The sequence below is a fragment of the Sesamum indicum genome, linkage group LG13 (genome assembly GCF_026168435.1).
Source record: "Sesamum indicum cultivar Baizhima isolate 11 linkage group LG13, ASM2616843v1, whole genome shotgun sequence".
NCBI classification, from domain to species: domain Eukaryota; kingdom Viridiplantae; phylum Streptophyta; class Magnoliopsida; order Lamiales; family Pedaliaceae; genus Sesamum; species Sesamum indicum.
In genome coordinates, this window is record NC_142669.1 from 12465428 (window position 1) to 12478809 (window position 13382).

Here is a 13382-nt window from a genome sequence, read left to right on the forward strand (position 1 = left end):
ATGGGATGTTTCTAGTAACATAGGTTTTGGAGTTATGCAGTTGATTATTGATGTCAGGTTTTTCATGAAGAATCTAGGACGTGCTTAGGCTGTGTTCATGGCCATACACTTGGAAGATTTTTGGGGCCCTTTGTCGTCACACTTGCGTGGATGATGAAGTCTTTGAGTTGAGAATTTCATGAGGGCCCTAGGAATTCTCCATGAACATGCAAAATGTTAAGGATGTGCAGGTACGTACTTTTTTTTTGGATGGATAGATTTTAATACGCAGAGATTATAAATTTCTCGTAATAAATCAATTTGATGAGTATCCAAATATCGCACCTATAAAAGGACCAAAACGCCCCTCATTAAGGGCATTATAATCATTTCGCGATCAGGATCCGCGTATGTTGTAGCAGGCGGGTCGCAGTTGACCCGACCCGGATCGCATACACCGACCAAAGACCCGAATAATAACCACCGTTCGATCAGAACGCGCACCGACGAGATGAGGCCACGTGGCCCAGTACTTGACGTACAACTGTGTTCTATAAATAGACCCCGACGCACCATAAATGAGGTAACTGATACGTATTAATTGAGACCGAATTTCTAGATCGCACCTATTTCTCTCGATCAACCTAACTTGAGCGTCGGAGGGTCATTGTCGGGGACGTGCCCGACGAGCTCACGATTCGTGTTTTTATTCTCAGGGAACCCTAAATCTGGTCTTGGACGAATTGGCATTCTGAGTTGAGATCGAGTCTCGAGATCGCATTATTCGACCCGGATCACAATTTAATTTAGGGAAAAATATTTTTTTTAATCCGTTAAGAATTTTCAATTTTAGTTTTAATCCTATAAGTATGCCCGTTTTTTATTGACTCCAGTAACTTGCAAAATTGATTAGATTTAGTTCATTTGAGGGTTTTCTACTTTGTTTTTTGTCAAAATTTTAAATTTACCTAGAACTTGCCAACGTGTAAATTAATTGGTCCAATTTCGGGCCAATTAACCACGTGTCATGCCACATGGAGAGTACGTCGCTTGCATATGTGGCTTGTATGCTGACTGGGCAGACCCTTCTCTCTACAAAACTAAATTCATTTAAAAAAATTGAAAAAAAAATTGATTAGGGAAAAAAGTGAGCTTATTACCTTGTAATCTTGACAGGAATGGAACCTCCTTCTTGAATTTTGATTAGTCCAAGAAGTTTGAACCATTGCTTTCTTTCCGCAGTAACAAAAAAGTGGTCCTTCCATGGAAGAAAAAATTGGAGCCGAGGGATAAAGGAGAGAAATGGGTTTGTGCAAGCATGGAGAGAAGAAAATATATTTTGTTGGTTAGGAAAAGTATTTTGGAGGAAAAGTCACCTTTCTTCCCTCCAAAAGATGACTAACTTGTCTTCTACTTTATGATTTTAGCTACATAGGATTATAAATCAATAAAAATTGCATCTAGGTGTCCAGTCATATCACTTTTCCGGCGTAAATTATAAATTCAATCAATCGAAGGACTAACTGTAATCAATTTTGCAAGTTATTGGAGTTAATAAAAAATGGGCATACTTATAGGACTAAAACTAAAATTGAGCATACTTAACGGACTAAAACTAAAATTGAGCATACTTAACGGACTAAAAAAATATTTTTTCCTTTAATTTATTAGGATAATTTCATATAGAAAGTGTTTTAGATCTTTCAATTCTCGTCTGAATTATGGATTGTGAGATATTAATGAATTTTGAATTTTTTTTCAAATGGAGGGTTTTAATTGTTTTTTATCTAAATCTTTATATAGATGAAAATCTTTCCATTCAAATGCACTTAAATGTAGCCTTATATGTTCCATTTGGGTTGATTTATCTTGAGATAAAGATTTCAAATCCATAATTATAAATCCATCACATTTGTTTGGATAGTCAATGTCTAAAATGATTTGAAATACTTGAATTCTCAGTTAAACTATTTTCTATAATATGGTAAAATACACATTGTCTCCCTAAATTATTTGTCATATAATAATTATCCCCTAAACTAACAAATATAACATTTACCCCGTATAATTAAATTTTTAGACAATATTATCCTTATATTGTATATATATAGTTCAAAAAGTTTCTTTATTTAGTAATTTTGCATTTTAAATTTAATTAAAATTTTCTTAGTTGAAAAAATATATCCTTTATTTATAATAAAGTAAAATAAAATTAGTGAAATAGTTCGAATTTTATTTTTTTTAGAAACTCAAAGTTAACTAATAAATTAGTACAATAAATACACAAAGCAATTCATGAAAATTAAATATTAGTTTTTTTTAACATATTTTCTCTAAAAGTTATGATAAAATATATTTATTCATTTTTTTAAAAAATATTTAACTTTTGATTAAGCATATATATAGTTGTCAATTTCTTTTAAGAAACATATATGAGTTGTTGGTTATATTATATTTATTGTGTATCTACTATATATATTAATTTATACTCCACTTTTAATGTAAATTCTTCACTTATTAAAAAAAATTAATGAAAAAATAATTTGGTGATAATTTAATGTGAAGTAAAATATATTGAAATCGGATAATTGTTCAAGGCATGAAGGCATTTTGGTCTAACAAAAGGGTTAGGTTTTATATTTATTAATTTATGGGGATAAATATTACATGTCGAATAGTTAGGGGGCAAACTGTATTTTACCCTCAATAATATAATGACTGATTTTAAATATATTTAATATATGATCATTTAGAATCTTTTCAAAATCTCTTATCAAATATAAATCCATCCATCAAATAAGTGATTTTGATTTTTGAGAAATCATTTGGGAAGTGAAGATGATAATGTAGCGATAAATGTGGTGTGCTTAGATACTACATGTTTCTCATGGATACTGATGCGATCAAAACATGCAAAGTTCCAATGAATATGGATTATTATTCGAAGTATGGATTGAAGTAAATATAAATCTTGAAGGAGTGACATGTAAAAAGATCTTAACACTTTGAAACTCAAGTTAGTATTGGACTCAAGATGAAATAAAACAAAAGAGTAAGTGAATTTAATTAAGAATCAAAATATGGTGAAAAGTGCAAGAACACGTGATATTATATTTTGGGAAGAGCTTAAGGAATAATTTAGATAGTAAGAGAGGTGTTTAGAGAGTGAGAGAGGCGTCCCCTATATGAAGGACTAAACCTGTATTTATAAGGGGAATGCCCCCGTCTGCAATGGGTGTATCCCACTCCTGAGAATCTTGCGGAAGTTGGTTGGAATGATTGGGATAAGAGATAAATCATTCTTATATGTATCTAGGAGTACTTTAATAGGATTCTTCTTTATCTTGGGAGACCCCTCACCTGTAAGGAGTCCCAGCCACCAGAGGGGTCCTCCTTGCTCATGTTGCCTCCTAGGGCTGATGTGATGGAAGGTGGCTATTGACATCTGGGTTGATGAGATGCCACGTGGGGGAGTGGACTGCCACGTGTGTGGGCCTTTTGAGCGAATTTTTTGTCAGGCTTTAACCATGGTTCGAGTAAGGGATGTCCCGGTCTCTTCATGGGCTTCTTAGGCTGTTTGGCCCTACCTAGTTAGACTGGGGATTGGATCATTCTTGGCCTCTTGAGAGCGTTATGGGCACGGGCATGGGATGTCGCGGGCCTCCGGAGAGGTATCTTGTGCCTTCCGTTTCTTTCTTCTTTATTGGACTGCTTGACTCTCTTTGAACCAGTCTATTTTTATGTATATCATGCTTTCAACTTTGATTTGGTAACTAAACAGTATCATATCAAACTTTGTTGTTTATATAATTAGCTAGTTAGTATCCATGCCCATGGGAGAAAAATATTTTTAATAAAAATAAATAAATAAATTTGTAAATAGTTTGAATATAAATAATTGAACAATAAATAATCTAAAATAAAAAGTTAAAAATAATCAAAAAGTACAAAAATACAAAAGTGCATTGAATATAAAAACGAATTTAATTTTTTTTACTAATCTATTACCTAAAAGAATAAGTCAATCTTTTGGATAAAGGGTAACAATGACGAATAATTTCATTAAGTGGCAAAATAAAATTCAAAAGAGGTTGTCATAAAGCAAATATAATTATGTGTTTTGAAAACAAATAAATAATTCTAAATAATTTAATTTGAAAATAGAATAACAAGTGATAAATAATTCAAAAATCATAATTAAAATCATAAATAATTATAAAAAATAAAAATATTATTAGATAACAAAGTAAACTTTAAATTATATTATTAAGTAATTTATCTAAACAAATTTTTGAAATATTTGGATAAAGACAAAATAATGTTATACTTATCTAAATTTAAATAAAAATAAAAAATCTTACGTGGCAAAATAAAATTTAAAGATGTTATGCAATTATGTACATATATGGTGCTTATTTGGATAGTCTTTATGTTTCTGCTGAATTATGTAATGCATATAGTTAGATATGGGAAAAATTGCAATTTACGTCCCATAAGTTAATTCCTTTGTGATTTTAGTCCTAGTATTTTACTACTGAGCAGATTTAATCCCATAAGTCAAAAAAAGATAAGCCTCCTTGTACATGGTATGTGTATGTGGCCAAGTGGGGCTCTCTTGCTTCATGGGAGGAAGTTGCAACCGGCCCGAACCTTCAACAACCTCTTTCAATTGGGCTTATGGGCTTCGACTTGTTTAAATTTAACATTTAAATTAATTCAAGCCCAACAGTATTTAACCAGTCCTACAAATTAATCTTATTAATTTTAAGGCCCAATCCAAATTTATTTAATCATATTAAATAAATCAAGCCCGACCCAATTAATCAATCATATTAATTAATTAAGTCCAATCCAAATAAATTAATATCATTAATTTAATTAGGTAAAGCCCAATTTCAATTAATCACAATAATTAAAACTTGTGCTCCCATCACATGGGCTCTCCATTAAACAATCATATCATTTATTCTATAGGATTAATTTGACCGCTTCGAAATTATTTTCTTCAAGAATTAATTCATAATTAAATTCAATAAATTTGTAGTGATTTTATGTGTGACTCTATTGATTCACCCTCAGCTAGACTTGAATATGTACCATGACACAATTTAAATAGCAAATACTTTTCACCAGATTAATTAAATTACATTTAAGTAATCACTAACGTTTAATTCAGGAACACCCGTTATAGGTAAGGTCATTCCATCTGCCATCTCCCAGTCTTAATATATATAGGGTATGGAATTGGAGGTCCGTTCCCATCTCAAACTAGACAACTATGTATCAACCCCTGTTACTCTAACAATCAACATAGAAAATCCTTTTCTTATTTGATTGGCTGCTATGACTATAGGTTTTTTGGAGCTAGACACATTTCAGAAAACACAAAAAATAACAATTTATCCTTTTGTATTTTTTAAAATAAAACAATTACCTCCGATAAATTATTGTATTTTAAAAAATATAGGGGGTAATTTGCTAATTTTTTTTTTACATACAGAGGTAATTTGCACTACAATATCACATGAGCTGAATTGCATTTTTTCCTAAGAATAAGCATTAAATGAAGTATTAAATGCAAGAGTACTCCGTGACGCTGTCAAAGTAGTTGCTGCTCACAATCTGCACAAAGCACCTCCAAGTGCAAAGTAGCGCCTCATTCGCCAAGTGATCCGCGATGCTGATACTGCCACTTACCCCGACTCCAAGCAATGAAAACTGAAAGGTATGTCTTTACAAAAAGGAATTGAGTGCCAACTGCTGGGAGGCATCGCATTAATTTCTCCATGTCCCAATAATCCTCCAATCAAATATTCTGCCACTGACCTCCCATCCATCCATAATTTTCAATCTCCTAACAGGGACCCAACACATATTAATCTCTGCTTGAGATCGAATGTCTCACAATCGTCTTCAAGTAGGCCACTCATTCTTACACTTCCTAACCTGACCAAGGCAGGGAACCATGCAATATTTAGATCTGGAGAACACCACCACAATTTCAGCGAAAGAGCCTCAACCGCATTGCTCAACTTCCCAACACCCAGTCCTCCCTCAGCAATAGGGTTATTTATTACGTCCAGTGAAGTTTCTTTTGTTTTGAGTAGAACCCCAGAACAATCTATGAAACATTCTTTCAATACGTATAATTCAGGTTTTTGGTGGCTTTGAGTACTTGCAACAGATGAAGATACATAGCCAGCAACACACTTTTAATAAGAGGTTTAGGGTTCAAGGTTCAAGGTTCAAGGTTTTTTCTTATCTTTTATTTTTTGTAAACAAACACCACCTGAACTCTCGAAAAATAAAATTCCTGTACAATTAAAAAAATCGTAAATCGGAGTACTTACTCCCTTTACAAGCACAAATTCTAATCTAAAGTTTCTAGTTTCTATATATCAAAATCTATGTATTAGTTATCTAATTTCTACAATCATTTGAAATCTACAATAATGTGCAACCGTTCCTTTTGCAAGAATTAGGGTTCAGGGTTAGTTTTTTCAAGTTAAATGGGGGAGTTGTCGGAATTCCATCCCTTTTAAATAAGATTAAGAACATGTACACAATGTTTTGTACAAATGACAAAATCCTACACTAAATAAAAGCCCAAAACTAGGTGGGCTGTACATAAAACATAACTCAAATTAGAACTGAGCAGCCCACAAAAATAATCCATCAATTCTGCAAAAAGAACAGGCCACTTAATTCAGCCTGATAAAGGCCCAGTCAAATGGAGTAGTCTAGCAGCAGCGGCCCATTAGTGGAGAAGGGCCGCGCAGCAGGCGGACTGGTTCTGGCGGCAGCAGCACAGCCCCAGCAGAGTGATCAAATGCAAAATTGGCCCAGAAAGGAGATAGCTTAGGTGCGAGCAGCAACCCAGTGTGGTTGATAACCCTAGCAGCAAGAGAATGCAGACAAGCCCAAGGGCGTGGAGCCGAGTTGTTAATCCCTCTGCAGGCAAAAGTTAAACATCCACAATTGGGTTTGTTTGATGGCCCAGAGCAAGGCAGGCCTAAACAAAAATTGAAGAGCCCTAGTCTAAAGCAGCAAAGAGAAGCCCAATTGTAGAAGGAAGAAAAAGAACAGCCTAAATGGCTGGACAAGAATTCCAAGAACACATTCAATTGACAATTCCAAATCCAATTGACCATCTTGCATTAATCTTCTTTTCGTCTTTTTTTTCCTTTTTTCTTTATAATCCTCTTTTTTCTCCCTCTAATTCCTTCAACTTGTTGGATTCCCATCAGAGATAGGCATTCCCTTAAACAACAAAATAAGCAACCTGCTCTCCACAAATTGGGATAAAACCAAGAACCAGCCAATCCAATCTTATTCCACAAACAAAAGAAAATCAGAACCAGCAAAACAAGATGCAACAGCCAAAAAAATGCAAGAAACAACAGACAAGCGACAGCAAGTCAACCAACCAGAAGAAGAAAAGGCACACATTTTGAGCTAATATTTGAAACTTTAAAAAAGGTTGATACTCTTCAAAAGAAACAGAGACTTCTGGGGCATGCAGCATTTGGGGTACCAAGCTCCCAACAAAACAAGTGTAGGATGATGTATATACAAAATTAAATGAGAAGAAATTGGTGTAAATATTGTTTGTGGATGTGGTAGAGGTGACCAAATGTGAGAAGGGAGTGAGCGAAAAGACATGTGACCAGAATGAAAGTGTGATATCAATAGAGGTTGAGAAATAAATTGTTCAGTTGACATGATTCACCGGATTGAAGGATGGCAGATTGCAAAAAAGCAAACCTGTCAGGTTTTTCAGATTGTAGGAGGTCCAAGAATGCTCTTTAATGCATGAAAAAAGTATACACCAAACGCAATCAAACACCAGGGCGTTGTTGAAATACTCTTACCTTAACCAAATTACCTGATGAAATGCAGGGTAGGAATCATCATCTTTTGATCCAATTCAAAGTTTATGGCCTCAGAAACCCAAATGTTATTTACACCTTTCTGGACTAACAAACCAGAAAAATTCAACATCATTTTGTGATCTTCTGAAAGTTAAAAAAGACCGTAATACTGCAAGAGCTCATCTTCAGTAGGATGAAATCTGAAGCCACAAGGCACCTGAGGTTGTCCATTCACAGATATAGTCATGCTGTAATCTGACATGATCAACACTGAGCTGATGATCTCGCCCTGAAAAGACACTAGCTAGATTCTTGTTCCCAACAAGAAGGCACTTATAACTAATAAGATGAAACATTGAATTGGAAAGCCAATTAACTAGGAAAATGATTAGCAGCGATTAGCTTAATGCGATTAAGTGTACTAAGTTTTGACGAGTTTCTCATTGCATTTTTAACTTAGGCATACAGTTGTGATATACATGTATTGGAGAAGATGGAGGAGTGCTAAATTGTTGGGTGGGCACCACTTGAACGGGAGGAACAAGCCTTCATCTTGACAATTAACTATGACCTTGTCCCTTAAAATATCTCTAGGAAAAGCACCATTCAGACAACCCCTGGAAGGAAATAAGTGGGATTCTTACAGTGCAACCACCGCATACGAAAACAGATAGATGATTCATACATGGGGTAGTCGACAATGAGCTTTCACTCAGCGACCGTAAGAGATGAGAAAGATAATTAGTAAATTAGTGATGATGTAGTGTGGGGGTTCTGGAGAAGGATGTAAACTGATTTGGAGGTTAGATGAGACTGCAGGCACACTAGTGTCTTCAGACACTGTTAATTACCATTGTCACTCCTATGCATTATTGTCCAACGAAGAATATTAGATTGTTTTGTGTAGTGGCTATAACAATAGTAAGAGTATTAAACCATGTAATGTATTATAACTTGTATGATAGTATAATGTTGTCATCATTTCATTGATGTGTCTGGATTTGTCAATTCCATCTGTTTCTTTCTTATTCCTCCCCCCTCCCTCCCTTCTTTTTTTTTTTTTTTTTCCCTACTAAAATAATCTCAAAGAAATCATGTGGCAAAGGATGCGTATTTCTAGTTGGGGAACTTCGAGCAGTCTCCATTATAATGATGCGTTTTGCACCTTCACCTTTAAGCTCCTTTCCTCTAAATCATCAATTGTTTTATAGGTAATTGACAATGCAACCACTCCATACTTAGCGCAACTTACTTGCTTCTGTTGAATTCTTCTTGCAGATATTTTACTTAAATTGACTAAAATATAGCAAGTATATTTATTGTTTTTATTAGTAACTACTTTCACATTTATTTTATTTATTTATAATATTTGTTAAGTGTGAGAACCTTATTGTAAATAATTTTAGTTGAAAAAATGTTTGTTAATTAAAACCTTCAAAATGTTTATCTTTTAACAAACTAACATTTCTTTGATCACTTGGTTTATCAATAGTTTTCTACTCAAGCACATTTTAAATTAAAATATTTTAATAATGTTAACAAATTATTCATTTTCTTTTATCATTCCATTTTACTGAAATAAACAAATGCAATAAAGATTTAAATTTCGCGCATGTACCAAGTGTGCTCCAACTGCTAGTTATAATTCAGAATAGTTCAGAGTTACTATCTTGATTTTCAGTTTAATATATGGGTTAAATTACTCCTATATAAAAAATAATTCATCTTTCTTCTGTCTTTTTGCTTCTCATCTCTCTCTCTCTCTCTCTCTCATGTAGATTGTGAAATGTGATAGATTCCACATAATTCATAATAACGATCACATTTATGTATTCGGTTTTGAAATAAGATCACAATATAACATACAAAACAAAGAATTATAAAGTTGCATGACCATAATTAAATACTTTATTGAAATTGCTAGCAAACCAAGGAGTTAGGATACAACAATCAAGGGGTAGAGTCTCTGTAACAAAAATTAAAACAAGGGATAGAGCCTCAAGGACAGGACAGAGACAAACAATTGATAACACGAATCAAGTTGGAAACCCATCATAAGATTACCAATTTCTATGAAAGAGAATAGCATACAAGATAAACAAGACGCAGCAGAATTCTTCTTTCCAAATCATATTTTCCAAGCATCCAAAGTATTGTAAGTGAAAAATTACCAGATTGCTGAATGCCTTTATCAGAGAGAAGTTTCAACACGACCCAGGAGAGCTGAGCACATCCATTCATTCCACAACAATTTCTTTGATGAATATGGTGACACTTCCTCATAATATCAGCACCTTTACGGCACTTGGAGATACATTTAAATTTGCATTCTTCATTATATTCATATTCGGACTCACCCACTGATCCATCAAGAGTGTCTTTGAGTGCTTAAATTTCAGAATCTGTTTTATAGCATTTCCAATCCATCAAAAGCTCACAAAACCTATAATGAACAACAAACCAAAATTTTAGGAGCGATTTAAGATGAAAATGAGTACTGGAAGGATGCTTTGAATTTTATTGTAGACAATGCTACATTAAGAACATCAACACTTTTATCTTAGTAGGAATTGGTGTACAACGAAATTGAACCCCTAAGAAAACCATGATATGTATAAAAACACACGTTTCGTAACTATCAAGTCATCTCCTTCTTCTTTAATTATTAAAAAACCTCCCTTCTGTCCATCCCCGACTTAAAATGTGAAAAAATAATCAAATAAATTAATTGCTATTCGAATATTTTGCCCCAAACATCTTGGTAACTTCATATAATTGTAATATTTTTGCAGTTGGAAAGGGGGTTTCATAATATACCCATAGTTAAACTTTATACAGAGAATGCCCGGATTTAAAATTGAGCTCCAGAACCCATAGAATAGCCCCATCCATATTCCTATTGTTTGCACTCAATTTAAAGAGGGCCCTCATATGCTCTCTAAAACGACGATCTCTTCCTCCTCTTTCCCTCACCAGTTGTAGATCCCTCTCGTTCAACACTGTCAACAGTTCCTCTTATCTCGCTGACATCACCTATATATTCTCCTTCCTTTCCGCTTATATGTTTGATCATCTTCAAAGAAGAAGAGCAAGCAATCACCGAAAAGGAAAAGACGATTGAGTAAAGAAAATAGAAAATGTGAAAAAATCCAGGACTATTTTACAGCATAACTTATGTTCAATCATCAAGATGACCACTCAATTTGTTCAAAATTAACTTATTATGTATGTGTAAATAATCAAGTTGTTTTATAGCCACAGTAACTAATTGATAAATTCGACGAATAACCTAAGTATATTGCTGACTACGTAAGAAAGGATGCTATTATCACAGTTATCGTAATACACAGTCAAGATCACTGTCCACGCACTTGGACAAATAATATTCAGAATTTTCAGTGAAGAACACAACAAGAAGACATCCTCGACAGCTTAAACTTAGGCAATCAATCACCTGCTGAGTATTTAAAATTGTTCACAGTTGACTGCTTAAACCACAAAGGATTGAGCTTCTTTCCATCAACGCGACAAATAAAATTATGTGAAGGAAGAACTTTTAACCATTTCATACAGTAAATCATCGTAAAACACCCTGAGGAATATAATAGTTGTAAAAGAAAAAGCATTCTTTCTCTGGAGTTAGAGGAGAAACATAAAATTAAGAAAAAGTTTCTGAAACATGATACACCAAAAGGAGATAAATCAATAAGCATTATTTAGAAGTGACTAACTCGTGAATCAAGCAACTGAAACCAGGGGTACTCAGACTCTTCAGGTTTCAAACAGGGGGCCTGTTTCTCTGACATAATCCAATTCAAGAATGCACAACATCAAGAATTTCAGCTACCTGCAACAGCATTGAAGAGATTGACGTTACTGAGAGATGAGACCAAATGGAGAGAAACTGAAACACAAGGGCAGAGGATATAAAGTTCACGTTGGAAAATAGCACCTTTATATCTATAACAGCATAAGATTATTCACAACATATCATAAAACGTATTCTCAATCTCTGCATCAAGCATGACAAATTTGTCGCTAACATTAGAAAAAATGGAGAAAGGCGCACTTCCAAAATCCCCAAACCTTGCTACCAAAATGAAGATCATTTATTGTTCCATATTCCTGGCACAAACGCGAACAGTGTTTCATCTATAGCTTTCAGATGTCTCCAAGAATTTGAGAACTGATTCACAGTCGCATCAATGTAACTGCTGCAGAAGTAGAAGACAAGGGAACTCAATCCTTTGAAGTCTCTGGAAAACATAATATAAATAAAAAGTGGAGCAACTGAGATATCCATCACCATCAATCTAAGCATGAAAAAGGAAGCAAACTTTGGGACAAGATGGGTCGGAGAAAATGAGAACATAGAGGATTGTTATCTTTACAAGGTAAACAAACAATAGTAGTAAGGGATCAGATAACAGGAATTTGAGCATGATGCACAGACTCCTGCTGCTATACACAAAATTTACATAACTCTTTAAACCAATTGATGCTGTACAGGATTCGGACTAACTATATTGACCGCTTCATTCTTCCCAATGTTATACTACCTCAGCATTATTTGAACTATAGAATAAACATAAACAATCGAGTCAAATTTCCAAATAGATACTTGTCAGATATGAGGTTGAAATAACTGCTCATATACTTAATTATGCACATTTCAACAGCATAAGAAAAACTTATAAAGAATTGTCGGTCAGATGGCATCATTTCTGTAGCGATAATACAATGCAAATCATTTTAGTTCAGCCTTATCATCCTTGCGTAGCCAGTACTCCACAGGTGGGAAATGATTTAAGGCGTATTTCATCTTTCATAGAGTTATGCATCCATCTTCCAATTGCATGAGAATGTTCCCATAATTTTTGAAAACATAAACAGCATTTCTCAGTGTCTTGCCAATCAAATTCTTTTCGTCAAGCGAACTACTAGCTTAGACACATCAGAAAGCTTCACTCACCCGTACTGTATCACATCTACACCTGCACCCGCTAGTCCTCGAGATACAGCATCCTGAAAAGTAATTAGGACTCAACCTTAGTCATGAAATCGATTAGCAGGCACAAGCAACTAAACTACAAAAAATGTTCCGCCATCAACATCCTACATTCACTGGATTTTTGGTAAAACCATAAGTCAAGAACTTAGTAAAGATGGAAGTAAAAACATTTGTCATTTGTAGCATTCCTCTGAAAAATGAGAACTATAAATTGACAAAAAAAAAGTCATATTTTCGACAGATGAATATCGATATATTCATTTGACTCTTAGCAAAATGATGGTGGGCTATACATGTATATAACCATCTAGATGGTGGTGGGTCCCCAAGATGCAGCATTAACATTCAGAGCTCATAAAAACTGATTCCCTGTAATTGGCTGAGGTCAAAGTACTCATAGAGGAGTTGAACACCTCAAATTCTGCATGTCATAATATATATATATATATATATTTGACCAAAATGCCCAAAATCATCTAGAGAAAAACTTGTCCATGATAGGATCTTTACAAGGTAAACAA